We start from the raw sequence: 24,564 nt of genomic DNA, 5'->3' as shown, positions 1-24,564 counted from the left end.
CCCCAGTCATGTACCCCCTGCTTGCTCAATGATCACAACCCTCTCATGTGGACCCCCTTAGAGGTGTAAGCCCTTAAGAGGGACAGGAATTGCTCACTCAGAGAGCTCGGTTTTTGGAGACATGAGTCTTGTCGAAGCTCTTGGCTGAATGAAGCCCTTCCTTCTTTAACTTGGTGTCTGAGGGGTTTTGTCTGCGGCTTGTCCTGCTACAATAGCAGATTAAAAAAATCTGAAGAAATTTATTTTCTAAAGGGAAGAAAATAGAACCTAATATGTTTAGAGCTTTTGTTATTCATCTGATAATATGCTGCATATTTATCCATAAACTTTTAATCCTGAAAATTATTCTATAAAACATTTGTCATATTCTCAATTATAAAGATGAGAAAATAGTTTCAAAGAAAGAATTTTCAGTGTCACACACTTTACACATAGCCAAGTTGAGATTCAAGTCTAAAGCTGACAGTTGACTCCAAAGCCACAAGCCCACATCCTTTTCAATACAGACTGCTTGCAAAATGCAAGTTGTAATGACATGTGACATGGATATTTTTCTTTCTAGGAACATGTATGTTCCTAGGAACATAACATATATGTTATTTTTAAAGATTTTATTGTGAAGTATATCAAGCAGTAGTGACACAAAACTTAAATGTGAAGCTTTATAAAGTATCATAAGGCAAACGTTCATTTAAACACCACTGATAACCTATGCCCAGGAATAGAATATTGCCAGCACCCTTGAAGTTCCCCACCCTCACCACGCTCTTTCTGAACACCATCCTCTTCTTTCTCCTATAAGATTACTACTATCTTTACTTCTAACATTATAGTCCAGACTTTTTTTTTATGGTAACATATACATAAAATGTACCATTTAACCATTTTAAACTGTATAGTTCAGCGGCATTAAGTATATTCACATTGTTGTATAATCACTACCACCATCCATCTTCAGAATTTTTCATCTTTTCAAACTGAAACTGTACCCATTATCAATAACTCCCATTCCTCTCTTCTCCCAGCCCCTAGCAACCACCATGCTATTTTCCGTCACTGAATTTGACCACTCTAGGTACCCCATGTAAGTGGAATCATACAATATTAATCCTTCTGTGACTGGGCATATTTCTTTCAGCATGATATCTTCAAGGTACATCCATGTTGTAGCACCTGCCAGGGTTTCCTTCCTTTTAAAGGCCAAACAATATTGCATTGTATGTATGTACCATATTTGTTTATCTAGTTATCTATCAATGTACAACTTGTACAACTTCGGTTGCTTCTACCTTTGGTCTATTAAGAATATTGCCATGAACATGGATGAACAAATAGGTGTTTCAGTCCTTGCTCTCAGTCGTTTGGGTTATATACCTAGAAACAAAATTGCTGGATTATATGCTTAATTTTTTGAAGAACTACCATATTGTTTTCCATAGCAGCTGTACTATTTTACATTGTCATTAGCAGTGCACAAGTGTTCTAATTTCTCCAGATCCTTGCCAACAATTGTTATTTTTGTGTTTTCATTGTAGATTTGTTCTTTTTGAAAACTTTACATACATGAAATAGTGCATATTTTCTTCTTATTCTGGCTTTCTTTTGCTCAGTTTGTGAGATTCTTGCATGCAGTTGAATATAGATGAAGCTGTACATTTTTTATTACTGTGTAGTATTCCATGTATGACAACATCAATTTATTACCTACTCCACTGTTGATGAATATTTGGATTGTTCTAGTTCTTAGTTATTATGAATAATGCTGGGAACATTCATATACATGAACCTTGGGGTATGTGTGAGCAATTTGTTTTTATATACCTAGAAGTAGAATTTCTGGATCACAGGGTAGGCATATGTTCAACATTAGATTGTGCCAAGCTATTTTCCAAAGTTGTTTTACTAGTTTACATTTCTGCCAGAAATTTGTAGAGTTCTGACTGCATCATATCCTTCCTAGTGCAAATGTGCTTTTCACCATTCTAATAATTACTGATGATGTGGAACATTTTTGTTTTTACATATTTATTGAGCATTTGGATAGTCTCTTTCATAAAATGTCTTTAAGCCTCCTGCGTATTTTTTCTATGGATTCTTTTGTCTTTATTGATTTGCATGCAAAAATATTGATAAGATGGATGGAAGGGTAGATAGATAGAGGGATACAAACTTTTTGTTGCAAATGTCTTCTATTTCTTGGCTTGCCTTTTCACTTTCTTTTTTTGTTTTTGTTTTTGGAGATGCCGTCTTGCTCTGTTGCCCAGGCTAGAGTGCAGTGGCACCATCTCGGCTCACTGCAAGCTCCGCCTCCCGGGTTCACGCCATTCTCCTGCCTCAGCCTCCCCAGTGGCTGGGACTACAGGTGCCCGCCACTAGACCCAGCTAATTTTTTGTGTTTTTAGTAGAGACTGGATTTCACTGTGTTAGCCAGATGGTCTCTACCTCCTGACCTCATGATCCACCCACCTCTGCCTCCCAAAGTGCTGGGACTACAGGCGTGAGCCGCCGCACCTGGCCTCCTTTTCACCTTCTTAATGATGTCTTTGGTAAATAGAAGATTTTAATGTCAATGTAGTAAAGATTTATAAGACAACCTTCCTTTATGGATGATGGTTCTTCTGCCCTTTTAAATAAACCTTTCCCTACCCCAAAGTCATGAAGATATTTTAAATTAGCTGTCAACATATTCAAAAAAAGGTGGAAGGCTGCTGAGAATTTCAGTGAATTTACATTATATGTATAGATGAATTTGTAGATAATTGATACCTTCATAAGATATCAATTGATCTTGGCTTGGTCTTCCAAGCTATGAACATTGTATTTCCTCCATGGGTCTTTAATTTTTCTTACTGTTCTCTTGTTTTCTGCAAAGGTATGTTGTCCATCTTGTATTAGAATTTATTTTTAAGTGTTTGATATACTCAATGCTATTATAAATGTTATATATTTATAAGCTTTTGTTTTCTCTTTTTTGGTACACAGAAATGAAAAGATTGTTGATACTGAGTCTTTGCTCAACTCACTTATTCTAGTAATTTTACTAGAACATTTTTTGACATCTACTCAAATCATTTAATTGAAAAAATATCTTAATGCATTCATTTTTAATTATTAGAGCATTTTTAATATGATTTTTTTTCTTACTTTATTGCCTTGGTTAAGAGCTTTAATACAGTATTAAATTGACATGGTGGTCATAATGAGCATCCTTCTGTCATCCTAATCTCAAAGAAGAAAGCCTACTTGAAATTCTTCCTTAATTTCTATAAATAATGAAACATCAGGGTAAACTTTTGGACAATTTTTGTTTTATAACTTCAACTCATTAACAATGATATGGTATATGGAGAGATTACATTTTATCTAAAACTACCCTCAGTTCTTACTTATCAAAGCCTCTGTGTCACTGACTTTTCTAAAAATCAAAATCCTTAAAATTGAATCCTCTGAATTTTAGACATCTCACCTGATATTTTGATACTGACTTCCAAATTTATATATGTGACATTATTCCTTTCATTTTATAACAACTGTTTAAAAATGTGGTTTGGTGTATATTCTGTAGTAACCTCACAAATTCTTGTTAATTAATTTAACAGTATGTTATTTGAAGAAAAAGATACACTTGACTGTTTCAATATATTTTACTAGCTATGTCTCTATTACTAAAAAATAGTGAGACAATTTTGGTGCAAATCCTTCAGGTTGTTCTTTTTTTTTTTTGAGATGGAGTCTGGCTCTGTCACCCAGGCTGGAGTGCAGTGGTGCGATCTCGGCTCACTGCAAGCTCCGCCTCCCAGGTTCATGCCATTCTCCTGCCTCAGCCTCCCAAGTAGCTGGGACTACAGGCGCCTGCCACCACGCCCGGCTAACTTCTTCTTGTATTTTTAGTAGAGACGGGGTTTCACCACGTTGGCCAGGATGGTCTCGATCTCCTGACCTCATGACCCACCTGCCTTGGCCTCCCAAAGTGCTGGGATTACAGATGTGAGCCACCGCGTCTGGCCGAGATTGCTCTTAATCTGAGATGAGGGGAGTCTTTATTTCCCTCAGTATAGTATATATATTTTTGATCACTCAAATGCCCCATTATTCCAGATTATTGAAATAAATAATTACAGCTGTCATTTTGGTTTAACGTGACAATGAAAATAACTGTAAGAGATAAATCTCCTTTTTTTTTTATTTCACTAGATTGAAAAAGCAATCCATGTACTTTTCATTGACCTCTCTTCACCTGTCTTAATCAAGACATTTCTGTCTAAAATAATATTTGGAAAAGGATAGGCATAAAGAGAGCTGCATGAAAATGCTAACACATCTTCAGTTTCACTCTTTCATTAATGGCCATGCTCTTCCTTTTGCTATTATCTATGGACTCAGCCCTCCATCCTACCTCGAACCCTCATTGCTGTGACAAATGATCAATTCTGTGATTCAGATTCGTTGAGATCAGCTAGGTGTACTCCATGATAATGATGATGATGGATGATGATGAAAGAGATAGCAGCGATGATGACGCTGGGTAGCTAATTTGTAGAACCTTTGAATAGATGTGCCATCCCACATGACAGCAGAAAGTGTGACGGTTTTGTTAGGCATCCATTTTATAAGACAGGGGATTTTAGCAAGTTCTTATATGGGAATTTTAAACAAAACTCTCTGTTTGATATGAAGAAATGTGGCACTTCACATATTTTTAAACTCTGCTTACATAGTATATTAGAAGAAACATTTTTCATATTTTTTCTATAAACATCATTTATCTAATGATTAAAGTAATATCATCTGTTTTATTACACAGATATTATTTTATGCTTGAAACTTTTACTTTTTGAAGCTGAATATTATTAATAGGCTTTCCTTCACCAACACAAAGAAACATCTTTGAGAGACAGAATACCACTCTAAAATCATCAGGGACCCATCCGTGGATTTATGCTTAGAAAGAATGGAAGGTAAATATGTAGGTCTATGAAGACCATGTTCTTTCTCCTACTGAATTAATACATCTCAGGCCTCTCCCCAGCACTATGTTATGCATTTTTTGGGTGAATAATTGAATGATTTTAATTTTGCAAGCTATAAAATTTTATTATATTTTACTTTTTCTCCACTACAACCTGACTCCATTAAGGAGCTCAACTGATGTTTATGCTTGATACTTCAAGTTAGACAGGTATAGCTTGCTGTGCTTTTTAAAGAGTAGCTAACATATGTATCATGTAACATATGTATCATGAGCTTTTTCACATAATGTCAGACTAATTAATGTATTATATTTCACTGCAACAGGATCACATTAGTCTTGATAATTAATCATTCAGACTGGTCTATTGTCTTCCACCATGAACTTAAAATGATGTAAGTATACTTAGATGCACTGAATTGTGAAAAATATAAAATACATATGAATATGAACATTTTAAATTGTGAACCAAAATTTGTCTTCATTTTGTATAAATAACTCAGGTAGGTAACCATTAAAGTACGGTTCTTCCTCTGTATCCTTGGATTCTGTATCCAAGGATTCAATTAACCTCAGATTGAAAATATTCCCCCCCAAAAAATGGATGGTTTGTGTCTGTATTAAACATGTACCGACTTTTTTCAGGTCATTATTTCCTAAACAATACAGCATAACAACTATTTTCATAGCACTTACATTGTATTAGGTATTATAAGAACTCTAGAGATGATTTAAAGTATATGGGAGGATGTGTGTAGATTAGAGCATCTGGAACACCTATGCATTTTGGTATCCAAGAGGATCCTGGAACCAATCCCCCATGGATATCAAAAAACAACTGTATAGGTTAAAAACACAGCATATGTTAACTCAACCAAACATTTTATTTATCATATCAAGGAGAATATGAATAGTATTTTTCAGTGCACTTGGGAAAACTTCTAGACACTCTTCAAAAATGATTTCTTTTAAGAGGAATGCTTTCTTTAACACATAATTGAAGAAAGTAAGATTGGTACTTTTAGAGTTCACTGATGAAAATGGGGATATATTTTAGATTGCTTTTTAAGTTTATAAGGTAGGTTTAGTAATTTTAAATAAATATTTGGCCTGTTTCTTAAAGAACAGGACAAGTCTTATGCTACCAAATTCAACTACCATGCTAAATGAGATTCAATACATGTCCTAATTTTATAAGGTTTGTGTTTGGACACAAAAAATGTGGGCCAAACTGACTGAGTTGATGTATAATTATAAGTCTACATGAAAAATGCAATTACAAGTAGTTCCATGGAATTGGAAACTGTGCTTTCTCACATTGTCTCCCGAGTGCCTGGTGAGACATCAGGCTTGGTGGTGGTGGAGAAATATGTGTTGAATGAATGTATGAGAGGAAGCATTTAGAATAAAAATGCGTTGATGCTACAGGAAATAAGACATAAGATATTCAATACGGTTCACCACTGAGTTCTAAAAAACAATGTTTTTCTACTTTGATTTTTAAAAGAACCACAACTCCCAAGTCAATGAGAAAAAGCTTCTGTAAATCAGCCACTAAAGTCTTATTAAATCACAAATACCAAAGATGTAAAAATCTATCTACAATTTTTAGCAACTCACCATACTAAAACTCATCTGGGAAGAAAATATTCATAGGAATTAAAGTGCTTTATTTATAAGAGGCACAATTAAGATGGATGCTCATTTTTAGTGATTAGTACACTACCCCCTAGTTAATAGAATCCTCTAGCTTTCCCCAGAAGATGAGGGTGAGCTATGCATTTAGAAGAAAATGGTACCTGTCTACATCTACGAACAGCTTATTTTGCAGAGTGGTATAAAACAAGTTCAATTTTGGTATGTAAAAAAGCATTATTAATATTTTTAAGGAAGAAGAAAGAAATATGTGAAAAAATGATTACAAATATATGTTAAACTATAAGGTTTGATGTCTTTATATAAGGCAAATGTAACAATTTGAATAGTATTTATTTATTTAATAATCTGTTAAAAATTAATGGGCCATTATAGTCTTTATTATTGTAATAGAGAAAAGGACTTTCCTATTTCATATTTGTTCAGTATGTAATAAATCTATTGGATTTTTAAATGTGTTTATACACATATATAATCACTCTTTGCTTATTGATGAGAAATGTGTAATTAGGCAATTTTGTTTTGCAAACATCATAGTGCGTATCTATAAACCTAGATGGTATATGCCTATTATATACCTAGGCTATATGATATAGTCTGTTGCTCCTAGGCTACAAACCTGTACAGCATGTGTCTGTACTGGAATACTGTAGGCAATTGTAACAAAGTGGTATTTGTGTGTCCAAACATAACTAAACAGTACAGTAAAGATATGTTATTATAATAGAAAAAGTGCAGTAAAAATATGTTATTATAATCTTACAAGACCAATGTCTTCTATGTAGTTCACTATTGACTGAAATACCATTATGTGGCACATGTGGCACCATATATAGTATACACGCACACCCACACATACACACATAAAGTAAATGAAAAGGAGAAATCAGAGCCTGGCATTTTATCCTATAACCTAAGCAGAGTCAAAACGACTACATTTTACTTAAAAAAGGATTCTTTTCCCACATAATTAACATTTAGCTATCTATCCTGACTCAAGGAGATATAGTCATGAAAAGCCCAAAATACTGTAGCATATATACTGCATAAAAAATACTGTTAGATTTTCTTATTGTAACATTAAACATAATTCCGCAATTCAATTCAACCTTCAATGGAGAGAATTATCCCAACTTAATGGAGAGAATTATCACTCATCTGGTTGAATAAGCCGGGAACCTGGGTGTTGTACTGAACCAGTCTTTCATTCATGCACCCCATTTCCAATCCATCATATATCCATTTATTTCTCTCTCTCCAACCATTCCACTTCTGGTTTCATTTTCACCACTTTAGTGTAAGGTACCATCATCTCCTATGCAGATTACTTTAGGAGCTCGTAACTGGCCTCTGTTCTTCTGTCTACCCAGGTCCTATCCAGTCTCTGCAAGAACAAATCTAATTATGTTATTCTCTTGCTTTAAAAGTCTTCAAAAGCACTTAGAATGAAATCTCAACCTGAAATCTGGCCTACAACTCCTGCATGAGCTGCCCTGCCTGTAGCTCCAGTCTGATTTCATTCCTCACTCACTGTAGGTAACTTCTTATGCCCCAGCCTGTCGTGGCCTTCTTTCAGTTCTGGAAATGGTCTATTCTCTTTCCCACTTTGGTGCCTGTGTATGTCCCTGGTCTCTAGACTATTCCTCAGATACACCAACCCTCTTCATTTAAGTTCTCATCAACTTTAATAATAATTCAATGCTAAATTATAATCCATATAGTAAAGAGTAAATGTGCTCATCTCCAGATTTAATCAATAATTATAAATTACAGAACTAACTTGATAAGCTCTTTAAAAAGTGTCAAAGAATAATAAATGTAAACAATAGAGAAACGATAGTATATGTAAATGAAGAATTAACCTAGGATTTATGAGTGGTAGGGGAAGAACAAAGGAAGAATTATACACGTTTATTTGAATAAAACCAAATAGCCAAAGAAAGATCTGAACGGACAAATTACAAAATTCACACAAGTTTCAAGCAAGAATCATGAAATAAGATCCATACCAATACGCTGAATTCTTAAAACAACTTTACTGTGGTATAATTTATATACCATAAAACTTAGCTATGTGAATATACAATCTCATTTTTTTTTCTAAATTTATAGTTTCCATCACCCCAAAATGTTTCTTTATACAAATCTGCAGTCGATCCTTGTTCCCACCCTCAGCCCTAAAGAACCACGGATCTGCTCTGGACATTTCATATATAAAGAATCATATGATATCTATTTTATACTTGTACTCTGTGGTAATGTTTTTGAGGCATATGTATCAGTTTAGGTAGTTTCCTGTTATTGCTGACTAGTATTCAATTCTTTTAAATGTATTGATACTTATTTAATGGCCTAGCATATGATCCATATTGGAGAATGTTCCATTTTTGCTTGAATAGAATGTGTATTCTCTGTTGGTGGGAGTGTAAATTAATTCCGCCATTGTGGAAGACAGTGTGGTGATTCCTCAAAAATCTAGAACTAGAAATACCATTTGGCCCAGCAATCTCATTACTGGGTATATACCCAAAGGATTATAAATCATTCTCCTATAAAGACACATGCACACGTATGCTTATTGCGGCACTATTCACAACAGCAAAGACTTGGAACCAACCCAAATGTCAATCAATGATAGACTAGATAAAGAAAATGTGGCACATATACACCATGGAATACTATGCAGCCATAAAAAAGGATGAGTTCTTGTCCTTTGCAGGGATATGGATGAAGCTGGAAACCATCATTCTCAGCAGACTAACACAGGAACAGAAAACCAAACACTGTATGTTCTCACTCATAAGTGAGAGTTGAGCAATGAGAACACATGGACACGAGGAGGGGAACATTACACACTAGGGCCTGTTTGGGGGGTGGGGGGCTAGGGGAGGGATAGCATTAGGAGAAATATGTAATGTAGATGATGGGTTGATGGGTGCAGCAAACCACCATGGCATGTGTATATCTATGTAACAAAACTGCACATTCTGCACATGTATCCCAGAACTTAAAGTATTAAAAAAAAAAAAAAAGAAAGAAAAGAATGTGTATTGTACTGTCATTGGATGCTCACTTCTATAGCTATTAGTAGAGACAGGGTTTCACCATGTCAGCTAGGCTGGTCTCAAACTCCTGACCTCAGGTGATCCACCCGCCTCAGCCTCCCTAAGTGCTCAGATTACAGGTGTGAGCCACTGTGCCCAGCTGCAATGATTTATGAAACCAGTGTAACCTTGACACTAAATCCTAATGAAGATAATTCTCCTGGAAACTGTAGACAATTATAAATGAGAATATACTAAGCCATATATGAGCAAATCAAATTTGGCACAACATTATGGAACAATGCAATGCAATTAACTTAGCTTTATCTTAAAAAGTTAGTGATTATTTAAAATATTATGGCAGTCTGGCAGGGTCAAATTAAAAAGCCATGTGATAATTTTAGTAAGTGACTCAATAATATTAATACACTTCCTGATAAAAATTCTTAGTTATCTAAAACTGAGGTGGATATTCCTTTAACTTAATCTCAACCTAATCATTTTCATCATAATCAATATGGTAAGAGCTAATCTTATTAAAATGGGAATACGATAAATGCTTGATATAATCAATTATTATTTCATATTATTATTTAGGTTTTAACTCTTGCGGTAAGAGAGGAAATACGTGTAAGTAGTATAATTTGGGGAGAAAATGATATATTATGATAATTATTTCCAATATGATATTTTTACATATAAAATGAATGTGAGAAACAGAATTAAAGAGAGATCAGTTATAAAGCCAGTTTAAAAATAATTGTACAAAATTAATATTTTCTTTATATGGTGGCAATACACTGAAAATATGAGAAATAACAGTAACATCACTAATCCAAGATCACTTGGTACACTCTATGAGAAATATACATAATCTATATTAAGAAAAATGTAAGATTAGACTGCAACAAAAGATAATAAATGAAGACATATAGCATGTTCCAAAGTAGGAAAATTGAATATCATAAAGATGTTATTTTTCCGAACTTAATTTCTAGTTTTACTGCAATTTCTCTCCAAACATCTACTGAACTTTGGGGGACAGTAAAGTGAGAAACTTGATGACTAATTCTAAATTCATACTGAGGAGTAAATAACAATAGCTATTTTTATTTTAGAAGATAAGTAATGAGGGGGTAATTGAACAACCAGATATTAAACACATAAAAAAAATCTGCAATAGTTGAAAGTATAGAATTCATTCAAGAATTGACAAATGAACAGAACAAATCCTGGTTTTATTCAGTTTAATATCTGTGTAAGTCCCTGAGACTTTGAAGTTGTTACAGCATCATAATTTGGTGTATCATGATATACCTTCTGTTTTCTGTGAGATAGGATCCTGTATTTTAAACAGAATTACATGCCAAAATTAAAGCATGTTGCTCATCTGAGTTTGAAGATCTCACCAAATGGAGAGTGACTTTCCATTACCATGATAAAGCTGGACTTTAAAAAGTAGTTTGTGGCCGGGTGTGGTGACTCACACCTGTAATCCCAGCAGTTTGGGAGGCTGAGGTGGGCGAATTGTTTGAGGTCAGGAGTTCAATACCAACTGGGCCAACATGGTGAAACCCTGTCTCTACCAAAAATACAAAAAATTAGCTGGGCATGGTGGCCCATGCCTGTAGTCCTAGCTACTCAGGAGGCTGAGGCAGGAGAATCACTTGAACCTGGGAGTCGGAGGTTGCAGTGAGCCGAGATTGCACCACTGCAATTCAACCTGAGCAACAGAATGAGACTTCATCTCAAAAAAATTAAAAAATTAAAAAAATTAAAAGTCGGTTGTGAAATCTTTATTCTACCTTTTTTCTTCTGGGACCAATAGGAAATTTGTTTATTGGAAGGTAACCAGTGTTTAGCATAACTATTTTGGACTTCTTCTGTTGAACTATGTGATATGTTTTGCATAGGCAATCATATCATCTACAAATAGATGTTTCAGTTTTTCCTTTACACTATTTATGTCTTTTATATCTTCTACTTGTCTTACTGCACTGGCTGAGACTTTCTGTATCATGTTGAACAGGAGTAGCGAAGGCAGACAACTTTTTTTATTCCTGATGCTAAAAAGCATAGTTTATGGTCTTTCACCATTAACTATTATCATTAATCGTAATTTTTTTGTAGATGCACTTTATCAGGTTAAGAAAGTTCCTTCTAATTCTGTGAAGAAAGTCAATGGTAGCTTGATGGGAACAGCATTGAATGTATAAATTACTTTGGGCAGTAGGGCCATTTTCATGATATTGATTCTTCCTATCCATGAGCATGGAATGTTTCTCCATTTGTTTGTGTCCTCTCGTATTTCCTTGAGCAGTGGTTTGTAGTTTTCCTTGAAGAAGTCCTTCAAATCCCTTGTAAGTTGTAATCCTAGGAATTTTATTCTCTTTGTAGCAATTGTGAATGGAAGTTCACTCATGATTTGGCTCTCTGTGTGTCTATTATTGGTGTAGAGGAATGCTTATGATTTTTGCACATTGATTTTGTATCCTGAGACTTTGCTGAAGTTGCTTATCAGTGTAAGGACAAAAAAGATCCTGTATAGACAAGACAATCCTAAGCAAAAAGAACAAAGCTGGAGGCATCACATTACCTGACTTCAAACTATACTACAAGGCTACAGTAACCAAGACAGCATGGTCCTGGTACCAAAACAGATATATAGACCAATGGAACGGAACAGAGGCCTCAGAAATAACACCACACATGTACAACCATCTGATCTTTGACAAACCTGACAAAAACAAGCAATGGGGAAAGGATTCCCTATTTAATAAAGATGTTGGGAAAACTGGCTAGCTATATGCAAAAAACCGATACTGAACCCCTTCCTTACACCTTATACAAAAATTAACTCAAGATGGATTAAAGGTTTAAACACAAGACCTAAAATGAGAAAAACCCTAGAAGAAAACCTAGGCAATACCATTCAGGACATAGGCATGGGCAAAGACTTCATGACTAAAACACCAAAAACAATTGCAACAAAAGCCACAATTGACAAATGGGATCTAATTAAACTAAAGAGTTTCTGCACAGCAAAAGAAACTGTCATCAGGGAGAGCAGACAACCTACAAAATGGGAGAAAATTTTTCCAATCTATTCATCTGGCAAAGGGCTAATATCCAGAATCTACAAGGATCTTAAACAAATTAACAAGATAAAAAGAAACAACCCCATCAAAAAGCGGGTGAAGGATATGAACAGACGCTTTTCAAAAGAAGACATTTATGCAGCCAACAAACATATGAAAAAAGCTCATCATCACTGGTCATTAGAGAAATGCAAATCAAAACCACAATGAGATACCATCTCATGCCAGTTAGAATGGCGATTTTCAAAAAGGAAACAACAAATGCTGGAGAGGATGTGGAGAAACAGGAGTGCTTTTACACTGTTGGTGGGAGTGTAAATTAGTTCAACCAATATGCAAGATAGTGTGGCAATTACTCAAGGATCTAGAACTAGAAATATCATTTGACCCAGCAATCCCATTACTGGGTATATACCCAAAGGATTATAAATCATTCTAATCATGTAAAAAGACAACATGCACACGTATGTTTCTTGCAGCACTATTCACAATAGCAAAGACTTGGAACCAACCCAAATGCCCACCAATGATAGACTGGGTAAAGAAAATGTGGCACATATACACTATGGAATTCTATGCAGCCATAAAAAGGAATGAGTTAAAGTCTTTGCAGGGACGTGGATAAAGGTGGAAACCATCATTCTCAGCAAACTAACACAGGAACAGAAAACCAAACACCGCATTTTCTCGCTCATAAGTGGAAGCTGAACAATGAGAACATATGGGCACAGCGAGGGAAATGTCACACACCAGGGCCTATCGGGGGTGGTGGCAAGGGGAGGGATAGCATTAGGAGAAATACCTAATGTAGATGACGTATTGATGGGTGTAGCAAACCACCATGGCACGTGTATATCTATGTAACAAACCTGCATGTTTTGCACGTGCATCCCAGAACTTAAAGTGTAATTTAAAAAAAAAAGAAAGAAAAGAAAAGAAAGAAAATTCCTTCTATTTCTGATTTTCTTTTCTTTTCTTTTTTTTTTTTGAGATGGAGTCTCGGTCTGTCGCCCAGGCTGGAGTGCAGTGGCATAATCTTGGCTCACTGCAAACTCTGCCTCCAGGTTCAAGTGATTCTCTTGCCTCAGCCTCCCAAGTAGCTGGGATTACAGGCACACACCCCTGTGCCTGGGTAATTTTTGTATTTTTAGTAGAGATGGGGTTTCACCATGTTGGCCAGGCTGGTCTCGAACTCCTGACCTCAGGTGATCCACCCACCTAAGGTCCACCCACCTCAGCCTCCCAAAGTGCTGGGATTACAGGTGTGAGCCACCATGCCCAGCCATGTTTCTGATTTTCTGTGTGTGTTTATTGTTTTTAATGAATTGATGTTGAATTTTGTCGAGTTATTTTTCTGCATCAATTGATAGGATCTTGCAGTTTTTCTTTTTTTCACTTGTTAATATAATGAGTTATATTAATTGATTTTCAAAGTTGAACTATACTTGTATTCCTGGGATAAGCTCCACTTGATTCGTTTGTTAATATTTTGTTGAGGATTTTTCTGTTGATGTTCATGAAAGATACCTGCATGTAGCTTTCTTATAATGTCCTCGTCTGGTTTTAATACTCAGGCAAAGCAGGGTTTGCAGAGTAAATTGTTTCTTCGTTAATTTCCAGGAAGAGATTACATAGAAATGGCATTATTTCTACTTTAGATGCTTGGAATAATTTACCAGTGAAACCATTTGGGACTAAAGTTTTCTTTCTGGAAGATTTTAAACTATGAATTAATTTTCTCTGAGAGCTGTATACCTATTCTTGTTATCTATTACTTCTTGAATGAGTTGTTTCAAGGAATTGGTTCATTTCATCTTAATGGTCAAATTGATGTGCACAGAGTTCTTCATGAAAAGGAGTAGTCCTTTATTATCCTTTTAATGCTTCTAGAGTCTATAGTGATATCCCTCCTTTTCCTTTTCTTTCTTTCCTTTCTTTTCTTTCTCTTTCCTTCCTTCCTTCCTTTCTCTCTTCTTCTTTCTTTCTCTCTATCTCTTTCTTTCTTTTTTTTTTTTTTTTTTTGAGAGAGTCTCACTCTATTGCCCAGACTGGAATGCAGTGGCATGATCTTGGACTGCAACTTCTGCCTCCCAGGTTCCAGCGATTCTCCTGCCTCACCATCCTGAGTAGCTAGGATTACAGGAGCCCACCACCACGTCTGGCTAATTATTTTTGTATTTCTGGTAGAGATGGGGTTTCACAATGTTGGCCAGGGTGTTCTTGGACTCCTGAGCTCAGGTGATTTGTCTGCCTCAACCTCCCAAAGTGCTGGGATTAACAGGTGTGACCTACAGTGCTTGGCCCCTCATTTCATTTCTGATAGTAGTAAGTTGTGTCTTCTCTCTCTCTTTTGGGGGGAAGGGAAAAAGTCTGAAAAGGTTGATCAATTTAATCAACCCTTTTAAAGAACTGACTTTTGATTTCATTGATTTTTCTCTATTTTTTTGTTTTTAGTTTTATTGGTTTCTATTCTTTTCATAATTTATTTATTTTGCTGTGCTTTTTTCTAATTTCTTATATTATAATCTTAGATGATTGGTTTGAGATCTTTTCTCTTTTCAACTTCAAGCATTTAATGTTATAAATTTCCCTGCAGTGCTTTAATGGCATCTCACAAATTTTCATATGTTGTTTTTCATTTTTATTTAACTAAAAATATTTTTAACTGCCCTTGAGACTTCCTTTGTGAGCCATGGGTTATTTACATTTTTAATATTTGAGTACATTGTGACAATTTTCCAGATATCCTTGTTATTGATTTCTACTTCAATTCTGTTTTGATCAGGTTACATATTTTGTATGATTTCAGCTCAACTAAATATGTTACATTTTGTTATACGGCCCAGAATATGGTCTATGTTATATGTGCACTTGAAATGAATGTTTTCTGCTATCACTGGGAGACCTGTTCTATAAATATGAGTTAGGTCATGTTGGTTAATATTTTTCACCTCTTCTATGTCCTTGCTGGTTTTGTCTTTCATTATTCTATGTCCATTTCACCTTTTAGTACTATCACATTGTGCTTTATTGGGTAGGAGAAATTTTGTTACATATATAGATGCATGGTGATCAAATCAGGATACTAAGGGTGTCCATCACCCAAATACACTACATTTTTGTTAAGTATAGTCACCCTACTTTGCTATCAAACATTAAATTCATTCCATCTTACTGTATGTTTGTACCCTTTAAACAGGGTCTCTTCATCTTACTCTGTCTCCAGAACTCACCCAGTATCTGTTATCTATCCTTCTACTCTTTACCTCTGTGTGATCAAATTTTTTAGCTCCCACATATAAGTGAGAACATAGGATATTTGTCTTTGTGTGCTGGCTTATTTTATGTAAGATAATATACCTGCTATAGAGTTTCTGATTCAACCTACTGTAGGGCCAAAAAAAAAAAAAAAGGGGAGGGAAAAAATTAAGGAACTCACTGCCACCAGGTGAGTCTTTATTCACGTCTTGATTTCCCTTCCTAATTTGCATATTATTTACTTTTCACAGTCCTTAAGTAATTTTGTTTTGTTTTTTATTTTGTCTAGTGTTCTTAGTTCTATCAATGTGAGAAATCAACTACAGTAGACTTACTCCATTTTCTCCCAAACCAGAACTCTACATTTCAAAATATACTACATTCATATATATATACAACTTGATATTTTTACCAGAAAGGCCAAAGAATTATTTCTACTTTGAAGATCAGTTATCTCACCAGCATGTTTTGCTTTTATCATTCTGTGTTAATTTTCCCAAGGAAATGCTATGTCCTTTCAATCTGTATATTCAAGTCTCACATTTTTTCTGGAAAGTTTTCTTAAATTATATCTTTGGATATTTTTCCCATTTCATTTGCTCAGTTCTTTTCTTTAGGGACACCAATTATGCTTATGTTGGATCGCTTTCAGTGCTTTCCATATCTTATATCTTTTATCTTTAGTTTGTTTCTATCTTATTTTCTCAATTTTAGAAAACCTTCTATGTCTGTTCTTCTTTTTGCTGCTCCCAACATGACTTTCAGAAAACAAAATAACTTTAATAAATACTGAGGTAATGGGGCAAAATTTCCATTTCTTTGGGTTTAGAGTTGAGGATAGGATATATTTTGACAATTCTTGGTGTGGTCTCAGGAAGTTGCATAGCATTTCCCCATAACCACCTAGAAATCTGTTTCTAAAAGACACACCTAACGAAACAATAAAATTTACTTTAGAAATGTGACTTTATTTCTTTATATCTACATGTGTAGTCATATTTGAAACATACTTTTAGTTTAATAACTAATTTTAAATAGGAGGACTTATATTTGTTATTATTCTTCATCAAAATTATTCCTTTAACATTTGAAAAGATTTAAGTCTTGTAATTATTGCAAAGGAACATCTGCAGTTTTTTTTTCTAGCTCTCATTGTAACATTTATTATACAAAGTGCATTTCTAGCAAAGGAGAATGGTATTTGACTAAATGCCATTATTTTCCTCAATATATCTTATTATAATGGGTATTTTATTATCGATCTATTGTAGTTCAAAATATTAGTAAATAATATAGTAAAAATTAATCATATGACTTTATTCCTGTTATTTCTTTTTAAAAGTAGTACATGCTGATTTTTTTATATCACGCTATGTTCTTATTTAATCAATCTCCTTTTAAACAGTGACAAGAGAATGCAATATCAATCTCTATTCACTTTATTGTTCTATAAGATCCTGTATTGTTAAAGGTGAGAAAATGGAATCATTTTAAAAGATCTATATTTACAATTTTAGCCTATAAATACTATCAAAGGAATTTACTGCCACCATAAGAGCAGTATGTAACTAATGGAAGACACCTAAGAACTTTCTAACATACATAACATTTTTATAATTACACATAAATTAGTAACCATTTCTGCAAGATTAATTTTTATGTTCTTTACATATGATAATAAATTGATTCAATTGTGAAACATAAAAATACCTTTAAATGCAATGCAGTAATATATGCTTAATACAACAAATTTTGTTACTGTGTCAGAAGAGGTGACTCTATTATCTATTACAATGACTGCCTATAAACTATTGATGACTTGAAAAAAATCAGAGATGACATACGTATTAAATATTGATTATAAAAGTAAGATTTAGAAAACATGAGTTCTTTTTTTTTTCTTTTTTTTTTTTTGAGATGGAGTCTAGCTCTGTCACCAGAATGGAGTGCAGTGGTGCAGTCTTGGCTCACTGCAACCCCTGCCTCCCAGGTTCAAGCAATTCTCCTGCCTCAGCCTCCTGAGTAGCTGGGACTACAGGCCCACGCCACCACGCCCAGCTAATTTTTGTATTCTTAGTAGAGACGGGGTTTCACCTTGTTGGCCAGGATGGTCTTGATCTCTTGACCTCATGATCTGCCCACCTCAGCCTCCCAAAGTGTTGGGATTACAGGCATGAGCCACTGCACCCGGCCAAAAACATGAGTTCTTTACTCCAAAAACCCTCTTGAAAGTATTAGTTTACACCCAAAATAATATAGGTTTTCAGGCAAATATTTGAAAAGAAGGTTGAAAACAGGGAACCAACACAGTACATTTGAATTTGATTTTATTGTTGTCAAGTGTGCCACTTTACCGGGACTTGGAATAAATGAGAGATAACTGTATAGCACATGTAATTTTCTTGGACTGAACAAAAAAATCAGCAAAGTCAAGATTTCTCATTGTGGATAACAAATATACCTGTAGAGACGGTGATGAAGAGATAGAAATGAGTTTTTATTTCCCCTTCCTCATACTGAATTGCCTATGGAATAAGAATAAAATCTAAAGGACAGTTTTTTTTTTTCTTCATAAAGTAGTATTCACGTTCTATGCTTTCCTGGAAATGTAAATAAAGGTGGAAGCATGTAGAACAAGCTTCAGTATGGCTGGATTAATAATTTAAAAAGGAACTGAAGAGTACATAGAAACATGCACCCTGCCATTCAGCCACCTCTCACCCCTTATTAACATTTGCTAAGCATCAACTTATAACATAAAAAATCAGAGCTCTTAGATCCTTTAAAGCAATCTTGCTGTAAATCCCCATGTAGTATTCCTTAAGTGTGAGAACTATAGGTACCCTCAAACACCAGTGTGTTCAGCTTCTGCATAGACCACTTAGCATAATTCTTTTTTCTCTATAGTTTTAAATGTGTGGGAACATGTGATCAGGGTCCTTTTTATATTCAAAATGGGTCAGCTTCTGTCTAGAAAGTGTCTTATTGTCATGATGTCACCACATCTCAAGATTTGTGACCTTTTGCACCATATGGATTCATGGTAGTCCACATCCTAGTTTACAGGCCAGAGTGCTTTTGTGCCCCCGCTAGGGGGTATCAAAGCCTTTTGGACTGGAATTTCAAGTACCGATAGATTTGGAAAAACAAAAAGTAATTTTTATATCCTAAGGACCGCCAGATGTCGCAAAGGCATCATTGATGAAGCGGGTTTTATCCAAAATGTGGCACTTATATAAGGAATACCAGTATTGTGTTTGAGAGTTACAGAGGCCATAACAGGTCAGTGAAATGTCCTTCAAACATCTGATTTTTACATTCAAGAATGGGCCAAGATGAAAAGATAACCACATATCTGACATTGATGTTACTACCATTTAGACAACCGATTCAATTGCCTTAGTCAGTGAGATCAATCAGGCCTTTATTACTTTGAAAAACCACAGAAACGATATAGTTTTTCTTTTTCTTTAAAAATGATAGTTTGGAACTACATCTTACCACTATACTTTAGCTATCACATTAAATGCTTCGTAGAAGCACTTATAAACTTTCGTAACTCCCCCTACCTCCTAAGTTTAAAGCATTTTATGAGATGTACAAAATTATAATAATGAAAGAAATGCTGCTGAGTGAATTTCTGCTGAGCCAAACTGTATGCATAAATTGGCAGTTTAACAAGTAAAACTTGGAAGCAAGCATTTGATGATTGATTTTTTATTGAGACAGAACAAGCATGATAGTGGGTAAAGTGATTTTCCTTATTGAGAGAAAATATAGTGTTTTTCAACATGTCTCTAGTATGAATGGAAGCCTTGTCAAAAAAATGGAGCAACACATAATATCTTTAAAAAGGTGAATTAAGTATATCACTTATTTTATGGATCAAATTTTATACTTGTCAGTTTTATTCATAATGTCATAAAGTTTATATCATAAAGGTAGTATTATTACCTTTGTTATGTTCTGAAAAAAAACTCTGATATTAACTGCTTTGTAAGTATATTATAAAATACCTTCAGTTGAAGAAATGCAGTAATGAAAATTAGGGCCAAAATATGTATTCACATGTAGATCTTCAGCAACTCCCTCCGTAATTTTAAGTACTTGAAATACATTATTCAACAAGTAACCTGCTGTATATTTGTATGTAATTCTCTGCTTGAGAATGCAAGAACTGTCAAGATAAAAATAAGAAGCATGCATCATTCTAATTTAATTACAATTCATCAAAAATTTCTCTATTGTATGTATTACAGGGAACTGTATAAACTTTCTTATAAAAGTAATCATATATTAAAGTTGAGATTTGCTGTTAGAATTTTTATATATTTTCTATTGCTTAAAGAATGTATGTGTTGATACATACATCAACATGTATGTGCACATGCTGAATATTTGATTTATGTGTATTATTTCTGCATCTATTTTATAGTCACATCCATGGGAAAATTTAAATGATGAATATGAATTTCTTTATAGAGAGTTCTTTTCAAGTTTGCAAATGTACATTTATTTTCAATTGTGTTTTCTAGCCATAATTTTAAATTCTGCTTAGCTGTGGCCATATTATTCCCACTTGGAATTAAATGTATAATAACATAAGGAGGGCATACTCCTGCTGTTTTTCTGGATTTAATTAGTAGGCAATGTATGAATCCATGGTCCTATTACATTTGAGTATACCATAGGTCCATGTTCTATGTGAAAGATTATCTGTATTTTATTCTAAGACTTTATGTATATTTAACCTTTAATTTGACTAGCAGGTTGTATGATTTACATAAAAAATAGATCAGCTTTGAATTCACTGAATGTTTTGGTGTAACATAATCAATCATCTCTAAATGTTAATGGTGTTAAAGAGCAATGAGAGCATATGTCTTATATTTGTAATCCTGTGGATTTATGAAATTATTTGGGATGTCTAAGAGCATTAGATCATGGCATTTCTCTGTAGTTAGGGTTCAGAATTTTTTTTAGTGGCAGGTATCATTTTAATGAATTTGGAGAATCGGCCAAATATAAGTGCTTTCTTTTTAAACCAGAAATTACCTAATAGGTACCCTTTTTTAAATGATGAATTACCTAATAGATGCCTTTTACTGGAAGATTCTTATGAAGAAAGGGATATAGGTAGACTATAATATGGTGCTTAAAATGCTGTGACCTTGTCTCATTTTCTTTTCATTATCTTTTAAAAAATTTGACTTTCATTGGTGTTATCCTGATTACATCATGCACATAATTTCTCAATGAAATAAAAAGTCAATATATGAATGACCGTAGTAAGGGGAAAACAGGATTTAAAATGGTAAAAAAATCTGCTGTGGTAACAAAGACTGAATCAATTCCTCTGTTGTGTAGCAGCTTGATCATATCTTTAAAACTGGTAGTAACAAAGAATATTTATTTGTTGCCATGCTATTGTAGGATTTATTTTTAAACTCAAATCCCAATTATCAAGAAAATTGCATCCTCTTTATCTCACAGAAGGGCATACGGATCATAGCATATTTGGTTATTGGAACTATAATATTGTTACCTTGCTTAAAACACATGGTCTCTCTTGATATACAAGAAAAAACTGAATCCATTTCAATAAATTAATAGGGATGAGAATCCCAATCCATCCTTCTTTTCAGAGGTTCGCATACATTGTAATGAAATGCATTAGGAGTTTTCTTCACTTGAAATCTAAATGAGACCCATTTTGGCTCACACCCTTGACAGTCTCTTTTATAAGCATTGCTGTCTCCTGTTCTTGTGTGGGCCTAGTAAAATGCTTCCTTTGTAAGATGCACAGAGACAATATAATGCCACGAAAGACGAAGGTGTCAAAACACAAAGTTGGAGGCAATCTAATCAATGCCTCCTGATTTAGCCTTTGAAGGCTCTCTTCATTAAAACTCTTTAATGGTGAGGCTTATCTTGAGGTAGAGCTGTTACTTAATATTTTTCAGTGTCATTCTTTGGACAGTCATTTGTACCTTTTAAATGTATTTTCAGTATTCATTGTTTAGTAAATTGGATGTCTTGTTAGCATGGTGGTGGTATGAATGACTTGCATCAAAATGATTGAAGGTAATAGGGTATAAATTCTTGGTACATTTTTTTCCCTATCCCCTAATCTCCATCTTTCCCTCCAACAAAATATCTTATTTTCTTTCTAAATATCAGGTGTAGGATGCCATTAGACACTTTCTAAAAACAGATATTTAGATGTTTTTTCATATCCAAGAATCGGATTGGAAATCTAAAATTAACTCAAAGCAATTAAAGTTTCTATTTAAACGGAGTGTCTTGCCATTGCCATTCTTTTACTGAATACACTTTTCAAATTAATTTTTTTTTTTTTTTTTTTGGTCTGGAGCTTTTGGGAAAAGCAATGTAAATCTCACTAAAGTGATGAAAAAAAAATCCCAAATGTCCGTTGCTCTCTTGAATTTTTGTTTCTCAGTAAGTAGATAAGGAATACTGAGAGATTGGAGAGACATAACACGTAACCAGTTCCAGATAGGGTTGTGAACTTAGGAATTGTCTCTGTATCAGACATCCTTTCAAAATGTTTTATTTTCATAGATGTGAAAATACACAAAATGTTTTTGAATCTTCACTAGCCTCATCCCTCAGTAATTTGTTCAAATTTAATAAATGAAAAACTTATAATTTTTGTATTTTTCTTTTGTACATGAACCAGATGGCATCATGATTTGACAAAATAAAAATACATAGAGGATACATTAAAGAGTATTTTGTTAATGATGTGTGTGAGTGTATCTCTATTTAGACTCATATATTATACGCACACAATGTGTGTTCGAAAGCCATATCCATCGAGCAGTAAATAGGCCTTAGTTTTGTTTATTCACAGAGTATGTAATCCTTACCATAAACAGATGTAACAAATACATATGCCTTTGCATTGGCACTTTCACGTAAGCCATTTAAAAAACCCGAGAAATCAGGAGCTTAATTTCTTTTAACATCACCAACTTAAAAAAAAAAAGTTCACAGAATGCCCTTGCTGTCCTTTCCACCTCAATCTATGATTATCAATAAAAATGAATAATTTATAAAATATGGAAAATAGAAAAGGATAAGCATCACAGAATTTATGTGCAAGGTATCTTGAAAATGGAAAAGAATTCTAGCAACTTTGACCTGATTTTTAAATTATTACAGTGGTGACTACAGCTGCTCTAGCTTAGTAATTATTTGTGATAGGTTGTTTTTGAGTCCCATATGTATAGGAGCTCCAGGCCCAGCTACCTCATTTGCTGGCACACAAACAGATTCTTCCAGGTGCTGAAAATTAAATTTTAATATATTATTTAAATATTAAGAGAATTACAGTTTCAGTAATTTTACTGCTACAGCTGGAGTGCAAGGCATGCCTGTAGAATGCAGAGTGTTGAACAATCTAACATATAGGATGTTTATAGTGATTTTAAAAAGTATTAGCTTGTATGTTTAATGGATGTTGGCCCTATTTGGCAGTTAGATTACGTATGAGTAACCTTGATTTAGTCTGGGGACCCTTTGCCCTATTGCAAGCTATTATTTGTTTGTCTTTTTAGGTTATTTACCTAAAAAAACCTGATTTTTAGGTTATTTACCTAAAAAGACAAACATATCCATGGCACAGAAATTTAAGCTGCTAAAAAGTATATGGATAAGAAATCAATGCCTAATGTGGCTTAGTACATCTGTATTATTCTGTGCTAAAAAGAGTTTTAAAGTCCAAATAATTTTTTAATATCTTTGGTTTCTACTTTACAATGAGAATGACCTCAAAAAGTTGTTGGCTATCAGATAAAATGCTAACAAACATTTAGTTTTAAGGACCCTAAAAACACATGATTCATCATTAACTTGCCTCTTGAAATTTTTGTGTGGCCTTTAATGTATTAAAATTGTGTAAAAACCAATGTAAGATAGTATTTATAAAGTATGATGCCCTTTGTTTGGAATTCAGAGTAGGGAATACATTTAAAATAAAATTTTATGTCACAATAATTTGTAATTTAATTTTCTATGATAAAGTCTTGCTCTTCTAGGAATTCTATACCTTCAGTATCACTAATTAAAATGTATTTTCTGTTAAATATGATTTTAACCAATGTACCTTTAAAGAATGGAAGAAAACTAGAAGATGTGCAATGTGTTAATAAACTGTTTACCATGACCAACATTTTCAGAACAAAAGGGTGATTTGCTGCCCTCAATGTACAGTATGAGGAAAAACTTCCCATCAATGATAATCTGTTGCATATGAAAACTGTGTTTTACTAACTAATGTACATTTTGCTAGCAGAATCATGGAACAAGCTGCAAATGATATAATTTCATAGTGGTTACGTTTACATGCTTTGCTTAGACTCATATCTCAGCTCTACCATCTTCTAGCTGTGTGATTTTGGACAGCCTACCTTTCAGTGCCTCACTTTTCTTATATGTAAAATGGAGTTACTTTGTAAGGTTGTTTCAAGGATTAGATGGTTTATCAAATAAAAAAATTTCAAATAATAGCTGGCCC

The 24,564-nt window shown here is 34.0% G+C and overlaps 2 protein-coding genes across 11 annotated transcripts in view; one reads left to right on the top strand and one right to left on the bottom strand.

Moving 5' to 3' along the window:
• The window catches only part of LOC109026970 (ERV-BabFcenv provirus ancestral Env polyprotein-like), a 266,355-nt gene that overhangs the window by 31,963 nt on the left and 209,828 nt on the right, over window positions 1–24,564 (bottom strand). The gene's annotated exons all lie outside the window — the stretch shown is intronic.
• The window catches only part of KIAA0825 (KIAA0825 ortholog), a 473,030-nt gene that overhangs the window by 279,225 nt on the left and 169,241 nt on the right, over window positions 1–24,564 (top strand). The gene's annotated exons all lie outside the window — the stretch shown is intronic.

Source organism: Gorilla gorilla, chromosome 4 (assembly GCF_029281585.2).
Source record: "Gorilla gorilla gorilla isolate KB3781 chromosome 4, NHGRI_mGorGor1-v2.1_pri, whole genome shotgun sequence".
In the NCBI taxonomy this organism is placed as follows: Eukaryota; Metazoa; Chordata; class Mammalia; order Primates; family Hominidae; genus Gorilla; species Gorilla gorilla.
Note: the sequence above shows the minus strand (reverse complement) of the source record. Positions and strands in the feature narration are given on the sequence as shown.